The sequence below is a fragment of the Mauremys mutica genome, unplaced genomic scaffold (genome assembly GCF_020497125.1).
Source record: "Mauremys mutica isolate MM-2020 ecotype Southern unplaced genomic scaffold, ASM2049712v1 Super-Scaffold_100264, whole genome shotgun sequence".
NCBI classification, from domain to species: domain Eukaryota; kingdom Metazoa; phylum Chordata; order Testudines; family Geoemydidae; genus Mauremys; species Mauremys mutica.
The window spans coordinates 310,398-323,162 of NW_025423297.1; the positions used below are offsets into that span (position 1 = coordinate 310,398).

A 12,765-nucleotide genomic window follows, 5' to 3' on the forward strand; every position below is an offset into this window, starting at 1 on the left:
TTCGCGGGCGGGCAGCTCAAGCCTGGCCTCCTATGAGCCTGGAAGGCAGCCGGCCGGGCTCACCCATTTCCAAGTTCCTTTCAGGCAGCAGGTGGAGCGAGGAGCCCAGGGAGGGGAGCCCAAGGAGGTGTCAGAAGCTTGGTCCTGCCCCAGCGCCTGCGCCCAGCAGGGCTCTTGCCCGCTTCTGGCCCACCTGGTTTTGGCCTCTGCCACCCCTAGCAGTCAGCCAAAAGAGCAGAAGCCACCCTCTCCCTCCCGGAGTGGCCAGCATGGGGCTTGAGCCCATGACCTTGGCGTTATTAGCACCATGCTCTAACCAACTGAGATAGCCGGCCGATGGCAAACCCTGCCTTGCCTGACCCTTTTGGAAGGAGTCACTGGCTGGCGCGGGGAACGATGTGGCCTCCATTATCGAATGGATGGATCGAGACGCTACCTGCCAAGGTAGGGGAATTAGCTCAAGTGGTAGAGCGCTCGCTTCACATGCGAGAGGTAGCGGGATTAATGCCCGCATTCTCCAGGGGCAAGGCAGCCCCGGGACCTTCTCTTGCCCTTCTTTTAGAAGCCATGGACAGTCAGCCGGCTCAGCTCCTCCAGTGGCCTCCATCCCTCTCCCCGCTTGGCCTCCCAAAAAGCCAGCCCTTGCAGAGCACAAAGCTCTTCCTCCCCGGCCCTTCTCCCCCTTGCGCTGACTGGGAGGCTGGAGACAGCTGGGGGAAGTTAGCTCAAATGGAAGAGCATGGGAGAAGTAGTCAGACCCAGACACACATTCTCCAGCCTGCTCTGCTCTGCTTTGCTCTGCTGGGCTGGGCTCTAGTGGGGGACCTGCACCTTCCTTTCTAAGCTCTCACTGGAGCACAATCCCTTTCCTCCTCCCTCCCTGCTAGTCTACGCCAAGCTCATTGGCCGGGAGGGAGAGCCACTCAAATACAGAATTACTCACATCCCAGGGGTCCATGAAGGGAATGAGGAGATGGGCGGGGTGGCACGCAATACCAGCTCAGCTGAGACCGTGAGACCTCGCAGCCTCCTGATCTCAGGCAGCATGGCAGCCGGGGGGCAGAGCAGAGCACGCAGACAGCTTGGAGACAGCCAAAGCGGGGAAGGGCTGCGTTGGTCTGGAAGAGGGAATCGGTGGTTGTCTATCCTGGCGGAGGCAGGGTCGTTTTGCTGTATGCTGGGCCGGGGGCCAGGGAGTCTGCTAGAGTTGCTGAGCTGGGCCTGCTCCTGGCTTTGCTTGGGTTAGAGGAAAGTGGTGAAGATAGGAACGGCCCTCCTGGGTGAGACCGATGGTCCATCTAGGCCACTATCCCGTCTTCTGACAGTAACCGATGCCAGGCGCTTCAGAGGCAATGGCCAGAGCAGGCAATCGTCAAGTGATCTATCCCTGTGTTGTCTTCTGAAGTTTGGTGCTTGTTTCAGGGGCTAACTCTCAGCCCAGACACACTCCAGGGAGGGAGCATTGGTGTTTGTGCCGAGGAGCGTGGCTGGGACTCGGACCCCCTTCCCCAGCTCTGGGTAGTGCCCCGCCCCCATTTCAGGCTGTGTTCTGCTTAAGGCCACAGAGCCCTTGCCTTTTTTTGCCCGGTGCCTGAGAGTCAGGCCAGCTGCGGGGAATTAGCTCAAGCGGCAGAGCGCTCGCTTTGCATGCGAGAGGTAGTGGGGGGCGATGCCCGCATTCTCCGAGCCTGTCGACTAAGGGCTCCTGATGAGCGTGGTGGACGGGAGAGTCGGCCATCTGACTTTTGGCCTTGCTGCCCGTAGCGGTACGGCCGAAAAATCAAAAGCCATCCTCCCCAGGCCCACAGCCACCCAGGGGCTCCTCTGCACCATCTTGCCTGAGCGGGTGGAAGTGGAGCCTGGAACTGAGCTGATGCGCTGAGGGTTATTTGCACTGTGTGCTTCACATGGAGGTGAAAACACGGGGCACAGATCTTTGAGCACAACCCTTGTCCTGAGGAATGGGTGAGTGGGGTGGGGGCTGCATAAAGAGAGACCTTCTCTCCCTTGCGGGGCTGCAGCGGCTCTTCACAGGGGCAGTCCCACTGCCCAATTGGTACCAGAGTTTTGAAAGCCTCCTTTTCTGGCCTGGCTCCCCTCTCTTTAGGGAGACTGGTGACCCCAAACTTCCCAGAAACCATCATAGTGAGGCCAACCTGAGCACAGACACCTGCTCAGCACCCCGGGGTGCAGCCCTGAACCCCGGCAATCAGCTACGCTCAGCTGCCCACCCAACAAGTGTTACACACAGGAGCCTTCATGCCCCGCGTGTTCAGGTCCCTCCCAGCGCCAGCTTTAAACTCCGCTGCTCAGTTCTAAGCTTTGGCCACACGGGGGCAGCCTGGAGCTCAGCCAACGCCTCCCGTTGCTGGTTGCGTTTCCCGCTCCTCGTGGCAGGTTCACACCCCGCAGGCAGATCTCTGAATCGGAGCCGAACCGTTCCCCAAATCCAGCGCTTTAGCAGCAGCTTTGCTAGGAAAGCGCTGACGTCCCCAAGTAAAGGAAGAGCCAGAGCGCTGTGTCCAGGATCTTCTCTTGGGCCCCTCACCGTGGTGTCTGTCAGGCGCAAGGAGAAACCAGGGAAATGTTTTCATGGCGTTTAAGGGCAGACGGGGCCATTTGCTCAGCTAGTCTGACCCCCGAATAACACAGAATTACACCATGACACATATTGATCCCACAGACCTTAGATAGATCAAAGCGTTTCAGCCCTCAGGAAGGAGGCTAAACTGGGTACCAGAGGAAGCCAACAAGGGGCCCCCAAGGCAATGGCAGGGAGCTGACGAGGTGAAATATGCCCCGATGATCCCAGCAGGCGACCCACCCCCATGCTACAGATGTGGGAGTCCCTGTTCCTCCTGCCCTTAAGAATCTCTGGTGGTAAGTGGGTCCCCCCAGTTCCCCAGATAAGAATCCTCCATGTGGTTTCCCTGGCTTCACCTCCAAATAAGAACATTGTGTGGAGGGAGTGGGAGGAAGGTTGTCTGGCAGATATGTAAAGGGGGACTGTGTCTTCCTGTCTGGCCCAGGCTCCTGGGAGGAAGTGATCTCAGTGTGTCTGGCTGTCTCCATTCCTCCCACCCATAAGAATCCCTGGTGTGTGGGTGCACCCTAGACCATTAAGGATCTCTGGTGGATGGGTGTCTCTCTCCCGCTAGTCAGGATCTCTGGGGCATGGCTGTATAAAAAGAGACTTTGACTCACCCAGGCTGGGCTGCCATCATGGAACAGACCAGGTCCTTCTGTGGAGGTTTTGCGTTCCTCCAAGGATGTGATCTCAGTGTGTGTGGGTGTCCCTGTCCCTTCAACCCTTAACAATCCCTGGTGCGTGGGTGCGCTGAGCCCCATTACAATCCCCTCTATCTTACCCATGAGGGATCCGGTGGCTGTGGGTGTTCTCCACACTACCTGGGGTGTCTGGTGCCCCTGTCCCTCCTGGTTAATAGTGGAGTGTGTGGGTGTCCCCCAGACCGTTAAGGATCCGTGTTGTGTGGATGGCCCCATTCTTCTCATTAAGAATGGAGCAACGGAGCATATGGGTTTGTCCCCCACCCCATGAACTAGCTCCCGTGTGTGGTTCCCCTGCCCCCATCCAGGCTCTGTGGTGTGTGGGTGTCGCTGTTCCTCTTTTCAAGATCCGTGTTGCAGGGGGGCGTCCCTCCCCCCAAGTCAGAATCCCCAGCATGTGGGTGCTCCCATCCCCCCATCCAGGCTCTGTGGGGTAGGGGTGTCTAAAAAGAGACCGTGTCTCACCCAGGCTATGCTGCAGGGGCTATTCACAGGTGTGATCCCACTACTGATCAGCACGGGAGTTTTGACCTGGGCCGGTTCACCCCTCCTTAGGCAGCCTGGGGACCCCAAGCTTCCCCAGGATCACCATATTGATGCTGAACTTAGTGTGGACACCTGATCGGCACAGCCCCCTGACCAGACCAGAGAGAGCAGCAGATTTCCCGTATTGGTTCCTGCTCTTGTTTTCTTGACTGCAGCCCAGAACTCCTGAGCTCAAGTGTTCTACTGGCCTCGGCCTCCCCAGGCACTGGTATAACAGGCACCAGCCATGGGGCCCGGCTTCTTTTGTGGCTTGGCAGCTGGAGCTTTAAACTCTGCTTGTGAGCTCTGTGCCTTGGCCAGACGGGGACAGCCTGGAACTGGGAAATGCTCCTTCTCCCCCCGCCCCCCTCTCATGTCGAGCTGCAGGCGCCACTGTCGTCCCAGGTAAGATCCCGGATGTTTTGGTGCCCCCTTCCCCCGCCCAGGAGCCCAGGAACCTCTGCCCCCCATACAGAATCCTGGATGTGTGGGTGTCCGTCCCTCTGCAGAGGATCCCGGAGTGTGGATGCCCTTGTCCCCGCCTACAAGATCCTGGGTGTGTGGGTGCCACTCTCCCCCCCAGCAGATCTCTGGTGTGGGGTCCCCAGGGTGTGAGTGCTCCCATCCCCCGATACAGGCTGGGGGGGGGGTGTATAACTGGCTCTCCCTGTCCTGCCCAGGCGGTGCTAGAGCAGCTGTTCACAGGGGCAGCAACCCCACTGTCACCCTGCAGCTTTAACCTGCTCCAGGGGTGACCTGCTTCACCCTCCTGTGGGAGCCTGGGGACCCCGAACTGCCCAGAATCACCTGATCGATGCCGAGCTTAGCACAGACACCGGCTCAGCCTGGCAGGGAGCAGCCCTGAGCCCTGACAATCAGCTTCCCTCCGCCTCCTGCTGCACAGCGAGGGTCCCATGCGAGAGGCTTCATGCCCAGTTTGTTCAGGAGCGTCCCAGGCTCCAGCTGTAAACTCTGCTGGTCAGTTCTGACCTTTGGCCACACGGGGGCGGCACTAACGGTCCCATCTAAACGCTGTTTGCGTTCGGCCCTTCGGATCACAGATTGTAACCCGCGGGCAGATCTCTGAGTGCAGCCAAATCCCTCCCCAAACTGAACATTGAAGCAGAAGCTCCCATTGGAAAGATCAGGATTTTTGCCTTTAAAAACAAGGGAAATGTCTACAACGAGAGACTGAAGAAGCTCAATTGATTTCATTGACTGGAGGTTAAGAGGTGATTTAATCACCGTTTTAAATACATTTTACAAATGCCCAGAGGGGGAGTATGTGATTTTAAATGGTTCTTTAATTCACCAGACAAAGATTGAACAAGACCCCATTGGCTTGCAGTCGATGTCAGAAAATCCCACCTGGAAATGACCGTTTTTTAACCATGAGGCTAATTATCTAGTGGAACAAGCTCCGCAAGGGAGGTGGTAAATTCCCCATCACTTGCAGTTTGTAAATCAAGACTGCAGCTCTTGCTGCAAGATACCTGGTGTGTGGGTGTCCCTGTTCCGCGTTTCGGGATCCCTGGTAATTGGTGCCTCCCTCCCACCAGTTCAGGAGCTCCCGTCCCCCCCTCCAGGATGAGTGTAATGCTAGGCTATGTCCACACTGCAATGAAACACCCATGGCTGTCCCGTGCCAGTGCAGGCTCCCAGGCTAGGGCCGTGGGGTGGTAAATTTGCACCGTAGACATCTCGGCTCAGGCTCAATACCGGGCTCTGTACCCCACAAGGTTGGGAGGGAGTTTAGGAAGCAAACAAGGTAAGATGGCAGTGGAGCATTACCCTGGACTCAACGGCATTTCTCCATTGGTCTGTCTGCTTTGGGGAAGGGACAATAACACGTCCTGCTGTTTTCGTTATTTCAAAGGGCAGTTTAGGATTTTCATTCTCACACACGGTGCACAAAGCAGGACTCAACCCTCGGTGTAAACTAAATGAGCTGCCCACAGGTTCTAGCAGCCACAGTGAGCCATTTGGTGTGAGATCCCAGACCTGCCTCTGTCCCACAGGGAGGGGGGTTTATCTGTGACAGGCTGGAACACTGACCTACCAGCTCTTAACTCTCAAACTTTCAGTAAGTCTGTTATCAGTGCCCGTGAGTGTAATTTAAACAACCATACTGGGCTGGACCAAAGAGCTCTGTGTTTTGTCCTCCCACAGTAGCTGATACCAGGTTACCCAAGAGTTAGTCAACAAGGCACCACTGGGAATTGAACCCAGGATCTCCTATTTACAAGGCAGGTGCTTAAGCCAGCTAAGCCATGGTGCCTGCCTGTGGCAAAAATACACTGTCTGCCCACACCTGACTCCCTGTCATCCCCACTGGGGCCTGAAAAGCTTTGCTTGTGTTTGGATTCTGCAAAGCAGAGGAGCAGGTGAGGTTTTCCTTGCAAGCTGTGTGTGTGTTTGTGTGTGTGAATCTTTGGCCAGGTCTGCTCTACAAGGTTACTTCAGCATCATTATATTGCTCAGATGTGTGAAAAACACACAACGCTCCCTCGGTCAACAAGTTTTGGCTGGTGCACACACTGCAATACCACGTCTGGCGACAAAATTGCCCTGTTTTGGTGACAAAATAAAACCACCTCGACGAGAGGCCTAGTGCTTTTTGCAGCAAACTTAAAGTGACAAATGTCAGTGTAAATGCTGCTGGTCATTATATCACCATAACTGGTTTCCACCAGTATCCCGCCACATCTGCCATGAACTCACCTGCCCTGCATTCCTGCTACAGAGGCTGGGTCCCTTCCCTTTCATAGCTCCAGAAAGTTCTGACAGCTGAGCCACTAGCTACACCGGGATTAGCTTGATAGAACTGCATTGCCAGCCTAAGTAATGTAATTACACCAACCTAATTTCATAGCGTAGACCTGTCCAAAGAATCACACACACACCTTGGGAGCAAAACTTCATCTGCTCCTATGCTTTACAGAATACAAACACGAACAACACTTGTCAGGGCCCAGTGGGGATTGGCAGAGAGTCAGGTGTGGGCCATCTTTATCCCAGGAGAGATGGACTCTAAGGGTACGTCTCCACTGCAATGTAAGCCCAGGTGTGGCATGCTGTGCTCAAAGCAGCACCTGCAAGCCCCATATTCACCACTCTCATATAATGATGACATGGTTTGTACAAAGTCTGCCTGGTGAGGTATCATTTCAAAAGTCTTGATCTGTTGAACATTAATATCGTGTTGGATTGTGTGTGCTCGCATTGGTTGGGAAGTTATGAAGTTTTGCTCTGTGTGCGTTACTGAGATATGTTATGAGGTTGGGAAATGCCCCCCACCAGCCTGTCAGGTGTGACAATGGAGGAGCCAGACTCACTGCTGGCCCATTGACGGTATCCACACTCCCAAGGACTATCCCAGGATCTGTGTACAATGCAGACTTCTCCGAGATAGCACAGAGACAATGGACACTGCTTGACTCACATGGTAACAAAGGAGCTTCCTAGCAAGTTGGAAGAAACTATGAAAGAGGGGAAGAGATATCATGACTTGGCCTCTCTCCCCCACAACTCAGCAGGTGGAAACACACCTGGAGGACAAAGACTGGACTGAACTGATTCAGAAATCAGAAGAGAATAATAACAATAATACTTGCAAACCAAAGTCCCCAAACAGACTAGTATTGGTTTTTCAGCAGAAAATTTTCAGTTTGGGGAATTTTGTTTTCTCAGTCAGACCTTGCCAAGGGAAGCAGGGAGAAAATGTTGGAGTTGCCTCCTTCAGAACAGCTTGGCCTAGACACTAGCTCTGGTTCACTGTTGTAGCCTTGCTCGGGTTGAGGGTATTTTAATAATTTGGGGAGGTCCTGGGGTGTTTGGGGGAGATGATGAGGATGTTCCCTTTTGAGATAAAAACTAAGAAATACAGCACCAGAGAATTATTTTTTTTTTAGAAATCTGGGTTTTAGACATTTTATTTAAAGCAAGGGAGTTCTGAGTTTCTGAGAAGGTTTTTGTTTGCAAGAAGCACCATTGTTTGATCTGTCATTGTACCAAAGGGGAAGAAGGTTTTTTATAAAGGATGGGTGAAGACTAAATGCATCCGATGAGGATGGGATTCAAACCTATGTGTGCAGAGCACACTAGAGTAGCAGTCCATCAGCTTAACCACTCGGCCAGCTCATCAAAACTGTAAAAAAAAAGAACAGGAGGAGAAATCTAAGGCCAGCAGAGACAGGGCCAATAAGGCATTTTTAAATACTAAGCGGAAGCAGGGGCTGAATGAGCTCCCCCCTCACATTGAGTGAGGAGCTGGGGGAAAGACTTCAGGAACAGACCGTGTTTGCACAGACACACCTAGTGTGCCTAGCTATGCAGCATGATGGGGCCACTTTCCCAAAATGACCAGTTTTGGCTGGTGGCAGGTTACAAATCACTTTAGGATTGAGTGGAATGAAATGTTATTATCCTTCCTGCATGAGTGAAGGGCAGCAGAACATACCTAGTCGGTCCTGATGGAGAGGTGGGTGGGTGAGGAATAGCTTTTATTGGACTTCATAGAAGAGATTGAGAACGTCACCATAAAACAGTGATTCCCCAAACATTTCACACTGTGCCCTCTTATCCAGCTGAGGGAGGGCAAAACCAGAGCTTGAGGGATTCAGCCCTGGGTGGTGGGGCTCAGACTTTTGGCTTCAGCCCCAGGCACCAACAAGTTTAATGCCAGCCCTGGCGACCCCATTAAAACAGGGTTATGACCCACTTTGGGGTCCTGACTCACAGTTTGAGAACCACTGCTCTATGCTGATGGGAGAGAGTTTTCCTGTGTGTGTAGTTAATCCATTTCCCAAAGAGGTGGCAGCTATGTCAGTGGGAGAAGCTATATCGGTGGGTGTGCAAGCTGTGGTGTTTACCACATTTAAGAAGTTTAATCAAACCCCATTTTTAAAACCACCTGTGTTCTGGGAATGGCAAAGGACCTCGATGAAGCAGGGTTTGTCCTTCAAAGTCCTGGAGATCATGAGTCCATATTCCTTTGGTCATGGTGGTATAGCTCAGTGGTAGTCTGCTTAATAACAGATCAAGTGGTCCTTGATTCAAGCTCTAGTGTTCTCTTATAACCCTCTTTCTTATTTTTAAAAAAAGGAAAACATTTTCATTTCCATTCTCCATTATGTTCAGGGGATCCTCTATACAGGAGTGCTTGATATCAATGTAAACACTCAACATTTTGCTGTCCAAATGCACAAAAACCTAGCAAAGCTGTCCATCAGCTGAAATCAGTTCCAATCCTCTAAGTGTCTAGTTTATGTTTTCATCAATTAAACAAAGGTATCATAGGAATGTACATTTGCAGATCCCTCTTCTCCAGGAGCTGTGTTGTGCAGAAGAACAAGAACCACATCCAGCTGCAGTTCAGGAGTCTGATGACCAAAGAGCCAATAAATGTTCTGAGGGCTGGAGAAAAATGCCTTCTAGTGAGCTATTGAAGGAGCTCAACCTGTTTAGCTTATCAAAAGAAGATTGAAAGGTGACTGCATTGAAGTGTTGAAGGGCCTTAATGGAGACAAAAGATTGGGTATTAAAGGGCTCTTTAATCGAGCAGAGAAAGGCATAACAAGTCCCAGTGGGTGGAAGGTGAAAAGAGACAAATTCATATTACAACTAAGGCACAAATATTCAACAGCGAGGATGATTCACCACAGGAACAAGCTACCAAGGAAAGTGGTGTATTTGCCATCTCCTGATGTCATCTAATGGAGACTAGATGCCTTTCTGGAATGTGTTTGTCCCAAAAGTAGCGCTTGTGTCATACAGGAGGCCTGTGATATGCAGGGGGTCAGATTAGATGCTCTAATGGTCTCTTCTGGCCATAAAGTTGACTAATTTCTGAAAAACTGAGTGTAGCATTGGGAGCAGCGTCTGATGTTTTCCTGTCTAGCCGGCTTGCTTCCTAGAACGAACGCTCCTTGAGTGGGGTGATCCACAGGGAGTAGCTCAAACCTCCAAAGTGCCTGGCCAGGGGCAGGACATTAGCACAGCAAGGGAGGGGTGTGGCAGTGACATCACAAAGCCTATTGCAGGACCTCAGACTATTGGTCAAAGGTGGTGGGGAGGTGGTGACCTCACAGAGAGATTTTGACATCAGCCAGGCAGGACAGGGGCGAGGGGCCAGGGAAACCTCAGAGACCCCTGTGGCTTTGCTTCAGCAAGTCTCCTTCTCCAGGTCTATCTTTGAGGACTGAGAGAGTATTCGGGTTCACGGACGTGAGCGCCAGGAGGAACCTCTTTCGAGTTTTCTCCTTCCCTTTTAGTGATTTTACTAGAAAACAGAAGTCCCTGTTTAGAAGTTAAGAGCCTCCTCGAGGGAAGGGGTGTCCTGGGCGTGACACTGTTTGGATGCCAGTGGCCCCCCTACACTGTCAGGAAGTTTCCACCACCCTGCTCTGTGTTCGCAATGCGGGAGAGAGCAGCATCCACGGCGGTGATTTGCTCCTGGCTAGTGGAGCAGAGCAGCAGGCTCAGCTGCCAGAACTTCCCAGAGCGATGAAAGGGGAGGGGCCCATGGCTCTGTAGCAGGAATGCAGGGCAGGCGAGTTCACGGCGGGCATTGTGGGATACTGGAGGAGGCCAGTTATGGTGATATAATGAACAGCAGCGTTTACTCTGTTACTTTAAGTTTGCTGCAAAAAGCTCTAGCCCTCTCATTGAAGTCATTTTATTTTGTCAGCAAAACAGGGCACTTTTGTCGCCAGACGTGGCATTGCAGTGTGTACACCAGCCACAAGCTACCGACCGAGAGAGCGTTGTGTGTTTTTCACACACCTGAGCAATATAATTCTGCTGAAACAACTTTGTAGTGCAGACCTGGCCAAAGATTCACTCACACACAGCTTGCAAGGAAAACGTCACCTGCTCCTCTGCTTTTCAGAATCCAAACACAAGGAAAGCTTGTCAGGCCCTGGTGGCGATGGCAGGGAGTCAGATGTGGGCAGACACTGCATTATAGCTACCCACAGGCACCATGGCTTAGCTGGCTAAAGCTTCTGTTTTGTAAACAGGAGATCCTAGGTTCAACTCCCAGTGGTGCCTTGTTGACTGGTTGTTGGGGCACTTGGTATTGGCTACTGTCGGAAGACAAGATTCAGAGCTAGATGGGCCTTTGGTCTAGCCCAGTGTGGTTTTTCTTATGGTTTAAATAACACTCACAGGCAGTGATAATAGAGTTAATGAATGTTTGGGAGTTAGGAGCAGGTAGGTCAGTGGTCCAGTCCCCACACAGATGACCCCCTCCCTATGGGACAGGAGCAGGTCTGAGCTCTCACCTAAATGCTCATTGTGGCTGCCAGAATCTGTGGGCAGCTTGTTTAGTTTACAGCAAAGGTTGAGTCCTGCTTTGTGCACCATGTGTGAGAATGAAAATCCTAAACTGCCCTTTGAAATAACAAAAGCAGCAGGACGTGTTATTGTCCCTGCCCCAAAGCAGACAGACCAATGGAGAAATGCCGTCGAGTCCAAGGTAATACTCCCCTGCCATTTTACCTTTTTTCCTGGCTAAACTCCTTCTTATCTGCCCGGCCCAGGCTGTCCTCTGCCTCAGCTGCTGCTCCCGGCCTGCTCTAGAGTCAAACACGCTGGGCCCCCAGGGGAACAGAGGCTGGGACAGGGCAGCAGCCTGGGCTGGGCTGGGAAGATGCTGGGAGTTCTCGTTCCCTGAGAACTGGCCTGGCTCCCTTCTCAACAGCAAACAAATCAATTCCACATCCCCTCCCCAGAAAAACCAGCCTGGCGCCAAGGGCAGCAGGGGACCATTCCCTCCAGTTCCCATCGAGGCAGGAGAGAACCCAGGGTGTTTCTAGCAGAGTTTATGGAACTGATGTGGGGAAACCAGCCTTTAATAACAGGCAGTTCCAGTTTAAGCTCAGTGTTTTTAACAATTTCTACAACATTAAATAACCCTTTAATCGTAGTGTCACCATCCATAAAATTGCTTCAGCCTCGTAAGTGCAAAACTAAACATCTCTTCAAATCCAAGGGAGTGGAGATCAGTCAATGTTCAGAGTCATCCCACATAAAAGAACCATGTTGTGGTACATAGTGGCCCCATCATGTGGCCATAGCCTTTCTCTGCTCCTCCAGAGTCAGAATGTGGTCAGCTCACACTGAGAGGGTGCAACACCCCTCCCTTGGTCTCTGTGCCAGAGCTCCTATCAGCTCAGTGTCCTTTCCACAAGAGTTGGCTGCTGAGAGGGTTGCGATGGGGTAAATGAAGGCAGAGGAGGATTGTTCCTGATGGGTTTTCTTTGTGCTGCTCTGTGATCCTGCTGGAGGAAGCATGATTTGAGTTTGTTTCAGTGGCTTGGGTTGGGCTCAGGTTGTGACCCTGAGTACAGGGATTCCTGCACTTTCTGCTCTTAGCCCCTCAGGGAATGGACAATGGAGCAGCTTCAGAAGTTGGATAGAAAGTAGCCTAAGAAAGTGTAACATAAGTGAGAAGAAAAAGAGTATCCTCCCCTCCCTGGTGGTCTAGTGGTGAGGATTTGGCACTTTCACTGTGAAGGCCTGGGTTCAATTCCCAGTCAGGGAAAAATTACTTTAAACCAACACTGCTTCTGTTATTCTTCACTTACAACACAAACAAATCCCTGGTATTTTCCTGATTCCCCCATGTTCCCAGTGTCTCCATGGCAGGGCTGGCTCCAGACACCAGTGCAGCAAGCAGGTCCCTGGGGTGGTCAATGGAAAGGGGAGGCTTCAGGAGCAATTGGTCCTTCTCAGTGGGAAGGACTTGAGGCCAACAGTGGCAGAGTTAGAGCTGCAGTTGATTCCAGCTTTTCTATTTTTTTTTCACTTGGGGTGGCAAAAACACTGGAACTGGCCCTGCTCCATGGAAGACAATTTGTTAAATCCCAGATGAGTGCAGTTCTATCAGTTCTCAGCCTGAGTCCTTAGGTCTTAATCCTGAGGATATTGTCCCATCATGGGGCCATTTCC

The 12,765-nt window shown here is 52.1% G+C and overlaps 3 non-coding genes across 3 annotated transcripts; 1 reads left to right on the forward strand and 2 right to left on the reverse strand.

The window, feature by feature from the left end:
* Positions 1-261: 261 nt before the first annotated feature.
* On the reverse strand, positions 262-335 carry TRNAI-AAU. The gene has a single exon. It is a non-coding gene; the product is annotated as a tRNA-Ile (tRNA).
* Positions 336-6,017: 5,682 nt separating this feature from the next.
* TRNAT-UGU lies at positions 6,018-6,091 on the reverse strand. The gene has a single exon. It is a non-coding gene; the product is annotated as a tRNA-Thr (tRNA).
* Positions 6,092-12,286: 6,195 nt separating this feature from the next.
* Positions 12,287-12,358, forward strand: TRNAE-UUC. Its single transcript has one exon. It is a non-coding gene; the product is annotated as a tRNA-Glu (tRNA).
* The last annotated feature ends 407 nt before the right edge of the window (positions 12,359-12,765 follow it).